The sequence below is a fragment of the Taeniopygia guttata genome, chromosome 2, assembly GCF_048771995.1.
Source record: "Taeniopygia guttata chromosome 2, bTaeGut7.mat, whole genome shotgun sequence".
Classification (NCBI taxonomy): domain Eukaryota; kingdom Metazoa; phylum Chordata; class Aves; order Passeriformes; family Estrildidae; genus Taeniopygia; species Taeniopygia guttata.
In genome coordinates, this window is record NC_133026.1 from 109,775,105 (window position 1) to 109,793,550 (window position 18,446).

Below are 18,446 nucleotides of genomic sequence, written 5' to 3' on the forward strand. Positions count from 1 at the left end.
TGTATTGCTTTTCAGAAGTTATAGTTCAGGAGCATGATGTTCCCATTTCATTATCTGAGACCCTTCTCCCATAATTAAATGTCCAAGAGGCACTGGAGAGCTTTGTCACAAAGAAACATGCTTTGAATTCTGGGATGTGAAGGTGCCTGAAAATCCTTGCCTCCTGGAAGGGAATGAGCATCTGACCCCAGAACAGGATGTTCCCAGGGTAAAGAACTACATTGTGGTATTACATTGACTTTAAAAAGTGTTCTGCTACACTTAAATCACCTGAAATAATATTTTCCAATTGTGCTAGCAATAAATGGGAAACGTTCAATAAAAGTGATATTTTCCCATAGAAAATGTAGGTGTATTTGATACAAATTCCCAATTCTTATAATGTTGTCATATTTACTGAAGTGGAAAATCCTTGGCTAGCTGTTAGGGTGAATTTTTCCTGATTAGGTTGAGTGTGATACTGCATGTGCTTAGTGATAATGGTACTACACAGCAGTGTGATACTGAGTGAGGTTTTTGGGTAAGGGTGTGGTAGCTTTATCCTGACATGACACAGTGACTAGAACCTCTTTCCTCTGCTTGCCCTCCTCTCCCTGCCCCATTCTCCCTCACTAGCCCTGTGCTCCTTAGGTGACTAGGATTTGCTGGGAAGTGGGGAGGGAGGAAGGAGAGAGAAGCAGACATCACCTTCTTAAAGGCTTTTGTAACAAGGTGTTGTTCGCGGTGGTGACACGTTCTTCTTGATCTTCTGGTCTTCTTTCCTCGCTGTGGCTTTCCCTTCCCTTCCTCATTTCCCAGAACCCCCAAAAATCCCACACGGGGAAGTGGAGAAGTGCAGTTGAGACAGAGAGGATGGGACGATGAGAGGGAGCCTGTCCCCTGCCCTTGCCCCTTGCTGCTGCATAGAGAGGAGAGATCATGAAGGTGCTGATCTTCAGGGGGATCCAGCAGGGGTCAGAACATTGGTGAAGCTGGTGCCTCCTGGTTTTGAGTACTGGGTGTGTGGCTGAGATGCTGCTCTGATGCTGGTACGGTAGCATCACTAGCATATGCCATGCTTTCCTGCTCCGAGGAGCTGACTGTTTGGTATCTCCTAGGGAGAAGCACTGCTTTGTCATGGCTGGTAGCATGTCCCCTTCGCAAGGATGCTGGTCCTGTCCCTCCCTTTTTGTACCATTAACTTGTAACTTGGTCATGAGAGTTTGAGAACATTGTTCTTTCTTGAGGTAAAAATGGGTTTGCAGCATTTTTCCTCTTTAATAGATCCTGCAATTTTTATTTTGTAAACCATGCTAAAACCAGCAGCAAGGATATGTTAAAAATCCCTCCTTGCTAGATTTTACAGTTACAGGACATGGTTCCCATTTTCTTTCTGTCATGATTTTTTTTGTCTTTGTAAAACGTGGCTTCTAGCCTCATCTTCAAGCTTTTTGCAGTAGTCATTTCACCATAAATAAGAAAATAGAAGTGTCATTAGGAATTGGTTGGTAAAGAGTTTAAGGACTGTTTCCCCACAGTTCCCTGACAATGTGCTGGTGTTTTTTTGAGCTCCAAAGAAGCATCTTATAGTGATACAATTTCCTTTATTTTCCTTTCCTGATTCTTCTCCAGGTGATTTGTTTTGGCAGAGTATGACAGTCTATATGGTGCACCACACTGTAGAAAGCCTCAACTCTGTAATTTTGTAATTCTGTAAAAAAAAGGACAAACCCACCCAGCCCCCAAACAAATGCAATTATGTCATATGCAGCCATATTATCACCTCTGAGCCCATGAGTAGAAGCCCAAGCAAATTGTCTGTCCAAGTGATATCAGATCTCCTGCACTTAGATTCCAGCTCCTGGTGTATCAGGGAATAAAGAACTTCCCGGCTAATGATTATGGTATGCAGTGACTTTACCTGGAAACACAGCAATACTTCCCACTAATAGGATGCTTAAAAATGCATCTAATTGCAGTTAGTGGTAGTTGAGAGAATGCCTAACACTTAACAGTCCTGAAAAACCATCATTCTTGGCAGGGGGTGTTACAGGAAACTGAGTTTTACTGTCTCCTTCCTGTGTCTGAACCAATTATGTGGCCTCTTGCTCTATAAGTTGATTTGAGGATTATACTCTGAGTAATAAAGAGATAGGAAAGCAGTGGAAATGATGAATTTTTCTTTATTAATTAATTAGCTGGCATGGTGATAGCTGTTTGCTTGAACATAACCTTCACTGGGGCAGCGGAAGGAACAAGTCAGCTTATGTGCCTGTGATCTTTGTCAAGCACGGAGGGAGAGAGTTCGGTGTATCCCATTCTGAGAGCAGTGGTGGTGATACTTGCCTGGTTCTGTGAAGTACTTCAGGATCAAGGGATGAATAGTATCTACATGCTGCATTCTTATTTTCTTTTTATGGTAAGGATAACACTAGTCTGGCATGAAATACTTCTTTGTAAATTTGTAAGAAAATTTGCACTAAGTGGAACCTAAAAAAAAAGGGGGGGGGAGAGAAAAATGAAAAAGAGACAGAAAAGTCTGTCAGCAAGTAGACTTTCAAAGCAATTTGATGACAACTTGTGACTAGGTTTTTTTTTAAACACAATAAAAGTAAGCAAATGCAAAGCACAGAGGACCATGCTTGAAGTTGCCCTTGAGTACTCTTTACCAAGTAACAACTGCAAATAAAATTAGTAATCTTGGGCTTTCTTGCTACACTTTAAGAATTCCTCTTGTAACGGAAGTATGTGCTTTCTAGTAATTATTACCTTTTCAGTGTGTGTTCATTCTTAACACAACATTGTCTTTGGAAGAAGATCAGGGAACACTTTGATTCTTTCCAGATTTATAAAGCAATGATTATTTGGCTATCATAAGTTTCTGTCCCCCTTTTTTTTTCTAATTCACAACTCATTTATATTGGATTAAGAGACCTACTGTATCATTTGCGTGATACAGAAATACAGACCATTCCCTGCTTTTAGATCATTCTTTTATCTCCTATAACTTGACTTGAAAATGACTACCTTTGCTTCAAAAAAAATGCGTTAAATTGCAAAGGCAACACATTGATTTACTAATTTGTTAACTTCTAAGTAGATAATTCTGAAAACTTGTCACTTTTTTAAAAGGGAATTCTAACTATCATGTATGACTGAAAGCTTTCTCACCTACTTGAAAAATTAAAGTTAGTCTAGGAGAGATAGCCAGTCCTTTATCTTGGTATTTGATGTATATTTTTAATCACTCTTATTATAGCAAATACTTAACTTTTCTTTGAATAAACACCAACAATCTTGTTTCCAAACAGATTGAACAAATTTCCAAACAGATCTAACAAAATGCAAAGTGCTTTATGATTTTATTTTTGTTCTTGAAATTTCGATCAGTTTCCACATCTCATTAGGGAAAAAAAAATAACATTGGCTTAATGCAGCTATAAATTGTATTACGCTGGTTGGTGCAGGAGTACAGGAAGAACCTAAAAAAGCTGATAGCTATGTTCTCTGCCAGGCTATTCTGTAAACAAGCCATGTTTTTCTTAAACCCCCCCACTTCTGATAATCCTATCTATCATGTTACTTCCCCTACAACTTTTTCTGTGCCCTGGCTTCCCATCTTTCTTTCTCTGCCCCCTTCCAGGCCTTTTCATCCAAAGCTCTGAGTTGTCTTCCCCTTGATTCCAACCATAGAGTTGGATGACCCATCAAGCACAGTCACAGCAAGTGGGGCAGGCTGGCAGCACATTCAGATGTGGAAATTCAACAGCAGTCCTTGCTCCATCCCCTCTGCTTGCCCAGGGAGTCTTGGGGAGGAAATTTTTGGAGGAGACACATTTTCAAATACAAGAGGTTGTGCTTGCTCAGGTGGCTTGCATTGGGCCCTCTGAGCATGTCTGCCATAGACCCACATCAGTTCACAACAGAAGGCATCAGCAAAGGTGCAGACCTTCAGCTGCCAGAGCAATCACTTGCCCTTGTAAGCTCTAAAGCTCCCTGTGAGCCATCCTTGGGGATGAAGTGTGACTTCTGTTAATAAACTCAGTGGCTGTTCACTGATAGGGACAGGAAAGTAACAGTTGTATCTGCCTGCAGAATTTTTATGTGTGAAACGATGGAGGAATGAAGGCTTCTCAGCAAAAGAATAATTAAAGATTTCTTTTAGCACAGATGAAACTCTTTCTTTTCCATAACTTTAGCTTTGAAACTTGCTGAAAATGTGTAAATAATGCATTCAGCCTCACTCTGATATTTGATACATAAAGTTTCAGGTCAGCCATAAAATCTAGCAGAGGTACTGAAAAAATGATTTTATAGTAGGAAGTGGGGGTAGACAGAGGAAACTTGCTAAAATGATAATGGAAAATAGCAATTATGTGACCCTAGGTGATAGTAAATAATATTTCAGAAATCATACAGTTAAATGAATAAAGAAGGTAGTGGATGGTTGAAGAGAATCCACAATGTAAGTTTTTCATCTACATTAAATCTGGTAATGTATTCCTAAATAGAATTAAAAGTGTTAAAGATTAAAGACTTTTGGAAAAATAATAGTTCCGGGCTCATATGAACTCTTTGTAGGACAGTACATTTTCATGGAAGGGGGAGTAGGTGGTGGCTGATTGTCATGTGCAGTTACTCTCAACTTGGTGGCAACTTGGACTGAACAGGCATAATCTTTGCTTTTACACTTTTAAATATCCACTTTTGTTGGAATAGTGTTTTCTCTGTGAAAAAGGCATCAACTAAGAAGACAGATCATTTTTCAGGCCACTCGCAGTTACAGGAAGCAAAAATAAATTCCTTGTGCACAAAGCCTAAGCTTTTGCTAAGTACTAAAGTACAAAAGTAGCTATCCATTGTGTTATGTCCAAGAGAAACCAAGCTTTGCCAGAAAGTGGAAACCCAGCCTAGCCAGGTCTGTCCATACTTATTTCACAGGTCATTGGTCCTATCTTTTTTCTGTTGTGCACCACTGTAGGCGAGTGCTTGGGCTTGTACTTGGCTTGACTGCCTATATTGACAGGCCCTATAGAGAGCAAGGACATAAAATTGGGTGTTTCAACCTTAGAAAAATAGTCCTGCTTGGTTTTCCACCCTGCTCCTGGTAGATAGAACAAATAAAAAGTGGGGAAGTGTATGCAGATACTGGCCCAGTCCTTGATGGAGTTCCAGAGTTCTGCACTGTGTGCTGATGAAAAACTACACACAACCTGGTGCCTTTTGTGAATCAGCATTGCAAGGGCACTTTTGTCTTCTTAGGTGCACAGAGGCTGCAGTGGTGGTGTGTACTTCCAGAAGGTTGAGGATACTGAGCTGTATCCTTGTAGCTGTTGACACCAAATACTGGTTGGGGAACAGCCAGTGGGACAGCAGCTTTTCAGGAAAGGATAGAAATTGCTGTGGATCTCTGGTTGAACATGGACTGGCAATGTTGAGCTGTTGCACAATAGAAAGGGGAAAAAGGAAAACACAATACAGTGGTGCACGTGGGCCCATAGCCTGCAGGGAACAATCCCCACATTGGTGAGCGCTCAGCTGGAGTCCTGTATTCAGTTTGGAGCACTGCTCTTGAAGAAAATGCTGACCACTTTGGATGTGGAGAAGGGGGCAGGAAAAGAGATCCATAGGACATATATCCCAGAGGGAAACCCTAAAAGGGTTGCATTTTCCGTGCCTGAGGAAGAGCAGCCTGCTGAGGAGTGAGTAGGAGAAAGGCAGGTTTTCAGCACAGGCATCATAGTACAGGGTCTTCCCAAGACTGGGCCGTAATCTTTTTTCTGTGCCGTGGACAGAAAGAAGTGGATCTAAAATGAAACAAGGAACAGGAGATAAACCCTATAAAAGTTTTATCCACAAAATACCCTGCCAGTGGATCTTGTGGAGTCTCCATCACTGGAAGTATTAGGAATGACTTTAATAAACATGACAAAATTTATCTGACTGTATCTCACAGTGGGAGGTGGATTTCATATCTTTCCTACCATCCCTATGATTTGACGATACTGGTGATAATACTGCTCATGGAATTATTTTAATGACAGACATTCTTTCTAAATTCTGTTTGCAAAGACCTCTGCAGAGTGGAATTTGTTTTGCTGAAGTGGAGGAGGCACTTAATCATCATATAATTTCCTAATTTTGAAATGTTCCTTAGATAAGGCATAAACAGCTGGCTTTGCATTTCATCTCAAATATCATTGTCCTGAAATACTTGGGGACATCACTTTGTCAGCTGGCACTTGACAGTCCATCCTAAATCTGTAATATGTAATTGGATTCTTCAGATGAAGTCCGAGTTTCCTTTGAAGTCGTGGGGTTTCATAGGGCAAAAATTTCACACTGAGGACAGAGTCATTTCCACTTGTATGTGCTTAGCTTTACTGTCCTAGGCAGGCCTTTGTTTTCAGGACAAGGATACAAGGAGTGGGTTGTAAGAGCGTGTAACCTTTGTTATGACAAACATTTGGCTGCAGAAGGGGGCCTTTGGAGTTCTTGTGTGGGTGAGTGAGAGCTTGCAACAGGCATTACATGAGGTGAATTAATTTTTTTTTTTTCAGATAATGTGTACAAAACTAATTTACACCATCTGTTCTGAAATAGACTATATAAAAGCAACATCCTTTTTTTTTTTGTTTAACATTTCTTTTGATAATACTTTAGGCAGTCTGTATTCTCTTTAGTGTAATGTAATTTCTTCACTTTTTCTCATTGAGGAGAGGGGTGTTCTCCCCCAGAATTTATTGCCATTTAGTATTTATTAGTTACTTAGTTAGTTAGTTAGTTAGTTTGCATTTAGTATTCAGACAATTATAGCTGCAAGTTGAATATTTCTCCAGCTACTGGATAGTCCCTCCTGATGAAATGCATGCAGAAGTCTCCAGGTGCTATGAGCTGGAGTAGTTCCATTGGAAATATTCTGGCTTTGTTTGTGCCAGTGCTAATTCAGGGCAAGTTCACTGCTAATTCAAAGCAAGTCACAGCTTTAAAGGAGGTGATAGTCAGAATGTCATCCTAAAGTAGAAGCTCAGTGTCAGCCTCAGAGCTGAGAGTTAAATTCTTGTGCCTCATAATGCATTGCATTTCACATCCAGATTTCTTTGCAGGCTTTTCTTAACTGTGCCACGATGGGCTATGTGTAGGAATTGCATGTGTATACCTAAGGCTAAAATAAGCCCACAAGAAAGCACAAACTCCAGACTTTAGGACCACCAATACATCAGTTGTTAATAACCTTACAGTGTTACTATGCTTGCACTAGAAACATAATTAAATTGGAATGATTTGAAACTGCCATTAGGGGAAAGAAGATGGAGGAAAACAGTTTCATCCTCACAGCATCATGTTTTCATTGACCTACTTAGAGTAGGGAAGAAAATGTGTCCCTTCCCTTTACAGCAGAATAGGTTTGTTTAGCAATTTTATAATGCAAATGCACAAGAGGAGACTGGATTTCCCAACCACTCCAGAAGGATTTGGAAGGGAGAGTAATGTTATTTCACACACTTACAACTAAGATGTGTATGTTCCTGTTCAAGCTGTAATATTATTAGTTTAATCAATTTGGCAGAAAGTGCTTAGAGTGAAAAAAAAAAAGTGGGGGTGAAGGAAAAAAAAAGACTTGTATTCAAAGGTGAGAGGAAAAGGGCAGTGCTTGGGCTGCAGCTGGGCAGAGGGACCTTCCGTGGGCAATGACATTTCCTTTGTCTTCATCTTCCCTCATCTTCCCTGTTTCAAAGCCTTTGGGACTGCTGGGCTGGAAGTGGAGGAGTCCTGAGCGTGTGTGCAAGGTGCATCTCTGCACATCCAGCACTCCTGCCCAAGCCACTGAGCGAAGAACCACGGTTGCAACTAAAGCACCTCCAGAGGGAAACCCTGTGTGCTCTTCCTCCTCCACACCTGTGCCATGAGCAGGAGCAGGATACAGGTGTCACGGGGCATGGCAGTGCTCATGGGGTAGGCAGCATGTGGGGTTTGGGGTGCAGTCCTCCTCCTCTAGACTTGGGCATTATTGTGGTACTGCCTGAGTTAATAAACCATCTTTATCTGAAAACAAACACCTGCAGGTAGTCCTTTCTAGGCTGCTCGGGTCACATTCCTCCACAAGGTGTTGTTGGTAATTTAGTATTGTCAGAGGCATTAGTCACTGCCATAGTAGCTTAATAATGCATGGTAGGAGCCAGCTGGTAATTAACAAATTAGAGATATCATCTACATTTTCCTCAAATACTTCAGATGTAGCAAAAATAATTAAACAGAGAACGCTTCAAGTGTTTAAAGCTGTTACGTATATTTAAAACATCTCACCTTGTTAGGAAATTAGTCATTGTTTTAAAGGTCAGCTAGGCCTTGTCTTGCTGCTGTCCTAGGATTCTGTAATTCACACTGAAGATTTGTGAAGCAGGGGAAGGGCCAGACTCCTGTCTTTTTCTTTAACACTTTAATTCTGCATCATTTAGCAAATTCATGCCAATGCCTGACTTCTGTGCCTGTTTTTAGGAGTGGCATGACTTTGTAGGTCTCAGCTGCTCTCTCTTGCACTTAACTTCCTTTCATATGAGAAGTGTCTTGAATTAGAAGGTTATGTTTATGTATATGTGATAGAAAGATGAAATTGGCTTGTAATTGAAGCTAAGGAGGGAAAAAGTTAACACAAATTGTATGAAACTGCAACACTGGGACAGACACCACTGTATGAATGAAGGTGATGATGGGTTTCATTATGTAGTGTAACTAAAATATGCTGGTATGCACAAGCTCGCTTTAACTCACTTGGCATCTTCATATTTTATCACCAGATGGTGACCAGCAGTTTAAAATCAAGATGCTCTCAGTTATCTATGCATGATGATTGAGCAATAGTATACTTCGATACATCTCCCATCCATGCTGCTTCAGCCCAGTACTCCTTGGTGCTCCTGCCCTGGCTCCAGGACTCGGCTCTGAGTATGGCAAGCCTTTGACTCTGCTTTTTCTCTGGGGCAGGATCTGATCTGGGCACTCTGAGGCAGACGAAGCAGGGAACAGATCAAGCAATCGGAGGAGCATCATTTCAACGGGTAGGGTGTGGTGTTACCTGTCTTCGTGGGGAGTGCTTGGGTACTGGCAGTGGCTTGGAGAAATACAATTTATGTCTGAAAACATTCTTCTTGGAGTTAAAAAACCTGCTTTTGAAAATGTGGCTGAGTGCTCTTTGATACATAGTGCAGAGTTTTTGTCAGATAGTAGCAGTTAATGTTCAAGCTTTGAATTCATGGTACAGATGTGAGCAGATGTACAATGTAATGAAAAGCAGATAAGAATCTGCCCTGTAATACCTTTGCTCTTTGCTACATTTAGTCACCTCCACATTGATGGAAGAGCACTGGGGATTTTAAAGTATGTGTTTCTGAAGCTTAAAAAAGAAAAGGAATTCTGTATGGAATTCTATTGAGATTTTTAGCCTCTTAGAGTTAAGCTGAGGTGTTTTGTATGCTTCCTAATACCTTTTGGTACTAAAGCTCAAAGGGTAGAGATGGAAAAAGGCTGGTAAGTTATTCACACAACACTATTAACAGTGTAGGCTTGTTTTGTGCACCCTGAATTCTCTTTTGGTGTTCTGGGTGGCTTTTGCTTGGGGTCTTTCTGGTAGCTTTGTACTGACTGTTGCCTCAGCAGACAACATTCCCTGTTTGTATTGTATAACAGTAGAGCATGGAAGTGCAGGAGACACGGAGTCCCACTGCATGCAGACACAGGGAGAGAGGGATGCTGCTGGCTGCACCGGGCTGGGTGAGAACTGACACCCTAGAGGGCAGGCAGAACCACAGCAACATGCCAGCCTTTTCCTGTGATCCCACAGCATCCTGAGAACTGGCCGCACGTGTCCTCACCTGGTGCCAGCAGCACAGCAGGCACATTTTGGACATTTTCTGCTCCTTCCACTGTCCACACCAAGGAGCCTGTTGAATGCACTACTTTTCTTGTTTTGTTGCTGTTCCTGAATTTCCCTCAGTGCAGGGCAAGGGCAGGGTGTAGGGGTGGTCTTACCTGGTCTGTCCCAGGCTGTGCGGTGGCAGCTTGGAACACACAGGAGCATGGCATGGCTCCCAGCATCCATAGTGCAGACATGGCTGGGCAGTCTCACCTGCGTACCTCTCCCAGTGACAGAACAGCATTTCCTAGTGCAGGAGCTATTCCTGCAGGCAGGGCCTGGCAGTTCATCCAGGGATTACAGGGCACATCAAATTTTACTACAGTTTTCATTCCCCTGAAGCCCTTCATATACACAAACAATTACACAGACTTCATAATTATTATGGCCTGTTAAACTGCTCTATAAATATTGTTACTACATTTTTTGAATTATTTTTTGCCTTTTGTGTTAATTCAGTTCATGACCTTCACACTTCAGGTTTTAAAATGCCACTGCATCCATAGAAGACTAGATTGCTGTTGAGGGGAATGAAAATAACTACCATAGCAAGGGGGAAAAAAAGTTTTATTTCTTCAATCTGATACAGTTCATGTAATCATGGAAGGTAGGTAATGTCTTTAATGCCTGTCACTCCTTTGTGCTGATGCTTTCAAAATATTTGGACACAAGTCATGGAGCTTTCTGCTCACCTGGGAATGAAGAAAGACATTCTGTCTGAATGTCCTTAGTTGCTGCTTTTTTCATATTACATTTTGGGTTAGTATTTCTGCAAAGAGGCTATACAGAAATCCCAGAGCAATTTAGGCCTCTAAGATTTCTCCATTCTGTAGTTCATTTTGACAAAATAATAGCCATATAGCTCTGTATTAATGGATTATTGTGATACTTGGATATTGCATTCAAAACACTACATTTCAGTACAATTGCTCAAACCCAAACTATATAGGTAGAATATGTTATTTTCTGCATTCCTTTTATTTTGAACAAATCTACAACATTTAACTCTATCATTTTCTGGAAGAAAGGCCCCTTACTTTTGACACATTTTGTTCTGTGCTCTTTTTCTCCAGTGTTTAAGTCAGAATTAGGCTGTCCTCTTCATATTTTATTTGTGTTTGATATTTGGGAAGCAATAAGCTAACCTATGTGTTTTGTGTTGAGTCTGGATGAGTGACTAATTCCACAAAGACTGCTGCTCACTGGCTGATCACTGCACTTGAAATTTACTTTTATTGTCAAAAATACTGAAGCCCTGAAGCTGAGCATTTTGGTTCCAAATGCAGATGACTAAGCTGAAAACCCTTTTTTTTTCCTAGGTTTGGGGACTGATAAGTGAGATTTGGGAGTCCCCACCAGGGTTGTATTGGAAGTAGTAGAAGTTCTGGAGAAGCTGTGAGGAATTTTGGTTGAATTTGGGTGTGATCTGCTGTTAAGAGTTGTTCAGTGCTATGCTTACAGAAAGTAATTCCTTTTATTTCTGACAGCAAAGGAAAATTTCATTCCCAGCGACTGCCTCAATGTCTTCCCTCACTAAAACAAAACCAACATCTAGGTGACTAGATCTTGAAGTGTCATATCTGATTTATTTGGCAGTTGCTTTCTGCTTCTTGATAATGCTGGGATATGAACTTGAGGTTATCCCAGCTACTCTGGCCACCTCTCTCACTAAAATAAAGACTGCCTGGTTTAGTCATTTATATTTGCTGAGGCTGCTTTTACATGTGCATTTACTCTGTTCAGAAGATGCCAAACTCTGCATGTAAAGGCCTGTGTTGGCATTTTGCAGTGGGAGTTTCCCTGCCCATGGGAATCCAGCCTTGTGTATGTATGTTTTTGAAGCAAATGGTTGTGGTGATACATGCAGGCTTATCTGCTCAGCCTTTTCATCTGAATGGAGCCTTCCACGATGAATTGACAGCATGAAAAATTCAATCCATCCTGTTCAGAGTTACATGTGTGTATTCAGTCCTTTGTTAAAGCTGGTGCTGTTATTAATGCACGACTTTTGCTTCCATGTAAGTTTTATTGTACTTTGATCTCCTGTAGCACCCAACAAACTTTTTCAAACCACTTACAGAAACCAGAAACCATTGTTTCACTGCAATTATAAAAGAACATGCAATGAATCACAAATGACAATATTACTCAACAAGATATTCCTAGAAACAGGAGAGCACTTACATGCCATACAATGCATTAATCATTTATAAGGAGTCAGTTATTAAAATATTTTTTTTATACTCTGGATGTGAGGATGTGAAAAGCCTGTTATTGAAGATGTTTGTGGGCTTTTGAAACTTAAACTTAAGTTTCCATGCTCATATTCTTGTCACAGATTTGAAAAGCAAAAGCTTGAATATAATAGTTCGGGTACTCCAGGTTAAGCTCTAGACTATGAGTATATATGTCTACATGTGTATATACACATATATAGATCAGACTGTAATTGTTCTGAATCAGTTTTCCACTCCATTAATAGAATGAAGGTACAGTCTGGGTCATTTAATTTCCCATGTTGATGTAGGCAACAAATCAGATAGATGTGTTGGGGAATTATTCACCACGTCTGATAACTTAACTTTTAAATAAAGAGCAGGACTTTCAAATATTGCAGGAAGTGGCAAAAGTAGCAGGAGATAACAGATTAAACACTTCTAAACTATCTTCTTTTTTAAGTGCTAAAATTTGGGCAAAAGAAACTGCCATTTTTCTAGAAAGAAAACTGTGCAACAAGTAAGTTGGTTCCAACCTAAATCCATTCTACTTGTCATGCTGGAAAATGCAGCAGTTGTGATTCCTGGAGCAGAATTTAAAATGGCAAGCATATTTAAATGAGTTTGTCTAGTGAAACTTGGCTAAAACTGTCACATCAGTGGGATGATACTGTGAGATCTTTACAATTTAAACCAAATTTCTTTTGGCTGTGCTGCCATCATCAGCCTCATTGTGGTGAATACCCCACATGGATCATGCTCTGTGCTTTCAGATCATTCTGCAGTGATTTTTCCATTTCTCCAATTTTCATGACCCCTCTGTAGGCCAAAGTGGTGTGGGTATGTGCCATTCACAGAGCCTCTGCTTGAGGAGTGGTGAGAAAAAGGCATTTCCTCTTGTTTTCACCTGGCCAGCTGCATTATTGAATAAACTGGATGGTGTGGTTGTGGGGCAAGGAGGGGAGATGGTGTTTGACAAAGATCAAAATGAAGGTATTCCAAGGCGGCTTTGTGGTTTAGTTTTCCTCATGGGATCAAATCCCAAAAGAGATCAGACTGTCCACGTGTTAGGAAAGGAACTGCGCCCCTGCCCCTGCCTTCTTCTGACAGCTACTGCCCTCTGCCCTAATGGCTTTTTGGAAAGCACATCTGTTCATTCATAAATGCATTCCTTTTTCTCTCTTAGATAACCCTGTTTATGCTCTAGAAGTATTGGTTGTAGGACACAGTGTATTACATACATAAACTTCCCATGGTTTTAAATGCAATATTACTCTTTGTGTCTTTTTTCAGAGATGCTGAGCATCTCTAACTCTGAAGGCCATGGAAAGTTTACATGGTAGTCACACATTACTCTCTTTACCAGGTATCTCCTGTTCTATTTTCAATGCCAGACCTCAGTATTCACAGTTCAACTATTTATTGAAGGTGAATTCCTTATCCTCTGTCTCCTATTTATCAACTCTTGTGCTTGTAATTTATCCTTGTTTTATGCTGTCGTATGCGTGATCCAGAAGAACAGTTCTTTTGACCCTGTAAAAAACGTGATGGGTAAAATGGCTCAAAAAATAATCTACACTGGAAATCTTATTAAAAGTAAAATTCAAGTCGTTATTCTGAAATTGACAGTCCGTTTCATTCACCTGTCCAGGGCAGAATGGAAGGTCAACTAAAATTTGAACCCTTGGTAAGGAAGTGTCACTTCATATTAGTGTAATAGGCTGTCCAGAGGTAGGATCACGCATTACTGAAGGTAAGAGGTGCAAAAACCCACTTACAGACATAAAAGCAACATCCTGTACAAGTATAGTTATTGAGTAGAACATTGGTATTATAATCTCTCCAATGACAGCTTTATCTGACTGTAATTCATCATGAAGTAGAGTTTCTGGTGTGTCAGGCATTCTCTTGACCTGATGCAAGAACTTTTCAGCTTAACTTTATCACCTCAGAAAATTAAATAGGTTATCGCAATCCTAAATCTAGCCTTTCCCAGCCTGAAGATACTCAAATTCCTGTAATACCCACTACTTATTACAATGGAAACTTAAAAATTCTAAAGCTTTGTCTTTTTGTTGTAGCTGACATGTTAAGTGTCTTAACATGTTACAAGGTACTTGTTTGTTGGTTTTTAGTTTGGAGTTAGCAGAAAAAAGGTCATGCTCTTAAATCTTCACCAGTTTTCACTTCATTGGAGTTGTTCTGGGAACTGTAAACAGTGCATTCAGAAATTAGGTGGGATCTTTTGGGTGTCCTATGTGTGTCACTGCAGAAACATTTTAGGTATGTCCAGTGAATTAGGAAAAGAGACTTCAATGCCAGGTGTTTCTGTAGTCACACAGATAGATCTGAGGCATGGTCCAGACCACGCTGTCATCACATGACTCTGGAAACACTCATTTACTGCCTCAGAGGAAGGAACTATTTTGCTCCTCTTTCTCCAGAGGTTGGTTTGTGTGAAACCTGCTTGAGTTTTCCTTACAGCATGCTGATAGGATTGCCTGTTGCTTCTCCAGGGATCCTGTTGCTTGCAGCTAATCTGAACATGCATCTCAGGTTTCTGTTCAATCTGCTGAAATACGACTCTGATAATTTTATCTCGACAGCCTGTACGGCTCCACTCATTTCAAGCATCAGTCTGACTGGCTGTGGGTTTCAGGCACATGACCTTGGGAGAGGTAGAGACTACTCATGTTGTGAAATCCTTCTCTGTCAGGGCGATATGTGTGTGCATGTTTGTGGTATAGCTTTGTAATGCCATGGCAGACAGAAAAACTGTCCTTCAGTGGCTCTCACTGGCCATAGTGGTCACAGAACAGTTTTACTGGGCTTGTCCAGGTTCAGCTGGCAGCTCTGCCTGCTCTCTGCTTCCCTCCTGGTTTTATTTTACTGCTTGTTTTCAGCTCAGTGGAGGGTAGTTGATAGTGTAGTCTCTGATAAATAAAATATATAAATTCCTGACTATGTAATAGATTGGTATCACCACCAATTAGGAAAGTTTCCCAGCAGTTCCCATTATAGTACCTTAAAGTTTTTCAGAGTATTTGTAAAACTTTTAATGTCTGAACTGAAATTTTTCTAGCCAGCTGTTTTTCTCAGCCTGAGTATTTTTGGAATATTTCAGAAAAAGTGATTCAGTAAGACTGAGAACAAGATTGGCACAAAAATAAGTTGGGTTTCTTCACATTTAAAGAAAACCTTGGGTTATTTTCTTTGGTGTGCTTTAGTGTTCTTGTACACTGGAACAAGGATGTAAACTTCAGTAGAACACATGACCTTTGCATGAGTAGTACTTCTCTTATTTGTTCCTTGATTTGTGGAAATTTTCCCGTTTGGCCTATACAGTAGCCCTCAGGGGAAAATAAATCCAGAGCAGCTTATCCATGTTAAGAACCAGCTGCAGATGAAAATCCTTGATGGAAGCAGTCTCTCTACAGGTGCTGGGGAGTCTCCCAGTATGCTCATGGCACCCAAGCTGTTCATTGGTTCTTGAGCAGTTGTCAAGGTTTCTGCTGTATTTGTCTTCACATGGATTCAGGTGCACAGCTGTGTGCTGTACCCCTAAGTCTTGTACGCACTGAGGGCAAAGCTGCAGCTTCACAGGCAGCCTGAACTTCGACATCTCCAGTCCCTTAAACTGAGGCTGCTAAAGCAAGCAAACAAACATAGCATTCTTCTTCCTGAATTCCTCAGGAATAATTCTGCAATATTGCGTGGTATTGTCCTTATTTTGTGGAGTGAAGGTGACAGAACCTGCAGTTTCTTAGTAGTAATTACACTGCTTAACATTCAAAACAACTTTGATAGAGGATCCTGAAGCACACTGGGCTTTCCCATCTTTCTCACATGATGTATGCGTGACATCTATGCTTCTGGCAGCATTCTGGTAAGGCAGGCAGGGAATGGGAGAGGAACTTTACTTGTTCTTGGACAGCACTGTCTCAGGGGAAAGAAAATCGCTTACATTCTAAGTTAATTTCCATTTTTGTTTATGAAGCCCAGCTTTTCAAAACTCCTGGGTTATACCGTACTTCCAGCCATTAGCTGAACAGATGTCAGAAAAAGACAAACAGAAGGAAGATAAATATGTGAACATTTCAAAACTTTCGTTATGGTGCTTTGGCCAGTACTGAGTATAAAATCCTGCTGTCATTAGTGTGTTTGATGCTAGGATTACACCTCTGTTCAGCTCTGCATTTTTTGTTGTTGCTGTTATCTTTTAGCAATCTCACTTTTCTTCAGAAAGAGCCTTTTGATTCAATGTCTGTTTTGTTCATTGTGGTCAGATGAATGTTATTTCCTACTTAGTAAATTCCTGTAATGTCATGCTTACTGTATTTTATTCACATTCATAGATTTGCTTGAGATCAATGTGAACGTTGCACAGTCGGGTTAGCAAAGAGTTAATATTTTTTACCAAGCTGCATAATACTTCTGGATACATTTCTCTGTTGATCCCCCAATCCTCTTAGGTCTGCCTAAATAAGTTCTTTATGATGGAAAATAACTTTGCAGTTTATAATACTGTGAGATCACTTTACCCTCAAAAGATCATCTGTATATAGTCCTTCTTACTTTCAGACTCACTGCTTCTTTCTCTGTTTCCTCTCTGGTATCCTCTCTGGTAGTAATGGTTTAAAAATAAATAATAGGTAAAGTTTGCGGGAAATAATGTTTTTTACAAACTCAACATGAACAAAATTCTGGCAAGTGGGAGTCATAACATCTTAAAGAGATGCATAAATCAACAGGTCCTTCCCCCGGTTGTCTGTAATTTCACTGGACCCCATGTTTTTGACTGCTTGATGGGAAATGTCCTGGCCAAGGCATAAAGAACATGGAGAGGGTATGAGTATATCCCAGTGACTCCAGTCTACAAACATTTTCCAAAGTTACAAAATTCATCAACTGAGCAACTAAAAATACCATAGTTAAGTGGTTCATTAAATTTTATTAATGTGAGGCAGATTTTCCCACTACATAGGAATACATATTTGGAAACAAGTAAAAAGAAGACATCCTGCATCCCAGCAAATTATTCCAGACAAAGGTTGCCTTCCTGATGTCTTCAGGGAAACCATCAGTTTTACATACTCTAATTTGTGTTGTGACCCACAGGCCTTGGTATAGCAATGTATTAAGAGATTCAGAAAGCTGTGCTGAACTCAGTCATTATTTCCATGCAAATCCTACCTGAATAAATGGATTACCAGCTGCTGTGACAAAAATATTTCAATGAAGACAGGAGAGTAACTCGTAAATTCCATGGATAAACATATTTCCTACGTAATAATGCAGGGAAATTGTGAACTTAACGTTACAAAAAGGAAGGGTGCTGAACAGCATGAGCTGATGTGAGATACGAGCAACTGAGTTTATATTGCTGTTGCAAGTGGTTTAGTGTGTACAGAAATAACTGCTGTGCAGGCCAGGCTGGGTGCCAGAGTCGTCATCTCTGCTTGTATGGTGCTGAGGTTGCCAGCACTTACCCTAAAGCTGGCGTAGCTGTTGGCATAACAGAGACTCGCAATGTTTGCTTTGATGTCCGAAATACAATGCAGTATATAGGCAACTCCTTTCCAAAAGGAGTGACAGAGATACAAATCTTCATGTCTGTGATAAGAAGTAGCAGCTGGGTGTTTGCTGGAGGCCAGAGAGGGCAGTGGGAGAGCAGAGCATGAGAAGAATCTTTCTGTTGGTGTCTTGCTGATTCCCAGGTGCTCTGACCAGAGCCTGACCACAGCATTTTGTTGGGGCGAGTCCAGAGGAGGGCCACAAAGTTGGTGAGGGTACTGCAGCACCTCCTCTATGAAGACAGGCTGAGAAATTTGGAACTGTTCAGCACAGGGAAGAGAAGGTTGCATGGAGACCTCACAGGAGCCTTCCAGTACCTGAAGGGGGCCTACAGGGAGGCTGGAGGGGGACTCTGCATCAGATCAAGAAGTGTAGTGACAAGATAAGGACTAATAGGTAGAAACTGAAAGAGGGGCTGTAATCCCATCCCTGGAAGTGTTCAAGGCCTGGTAGGATGGGGCTCTAAGCAACCTGGTATAGCGGAAGGTATCCCTGCCTTTGGCAGGGGAGTTGGAACCAGATGGTCTTTAATGTCCCTTTCAACCCAAACCGTTCTATGATTCTGTGATTTTGTTAGCAAACAGAATTGAGGCTTCCATCTACAAATGGGTTCACAGAAAAAGGCTTAAAAGAAAGAAAAAAAAAATGTCCTAGGTCCAAAAAGATTTAAAATCTTGGCTGTGTAACTGAAAGTAAAACTCTGTGACAGTTACTCTCCAATCATATTAATCAAGTGTCCTTTAAATAACAAAACCATTCAGATT

General features: G+C 40.7%; 1 protein-coding gene across 26 annotated transcripts in view; it reads left to right on the top strand.

Moving 5' to 3' along the window:
- The window catches only part of DTNA (dystrobrevin alpha), a 220,919-nt gene that overhangs the window by 45,277 nt on the left and 157,196 nt on the right, over positions 1–18,446 (top strand). For 2 of the 26 annotated variants that reach the window (XM_072924630.1, XM_072924632.1), the window contains exon 2: positions 8,965–9,038. The exons of the other annotated variants lie outside the window; for them this stretch is intronic. The gene's annotated coding sequence lies outside the window, so the exon portion shown is untranslated. The remainder of the gene's footprint in view (positions 1–8,964; positions 9,039–18,446) is intronic. 26 annotated transcript variants of the gene reach the window in all.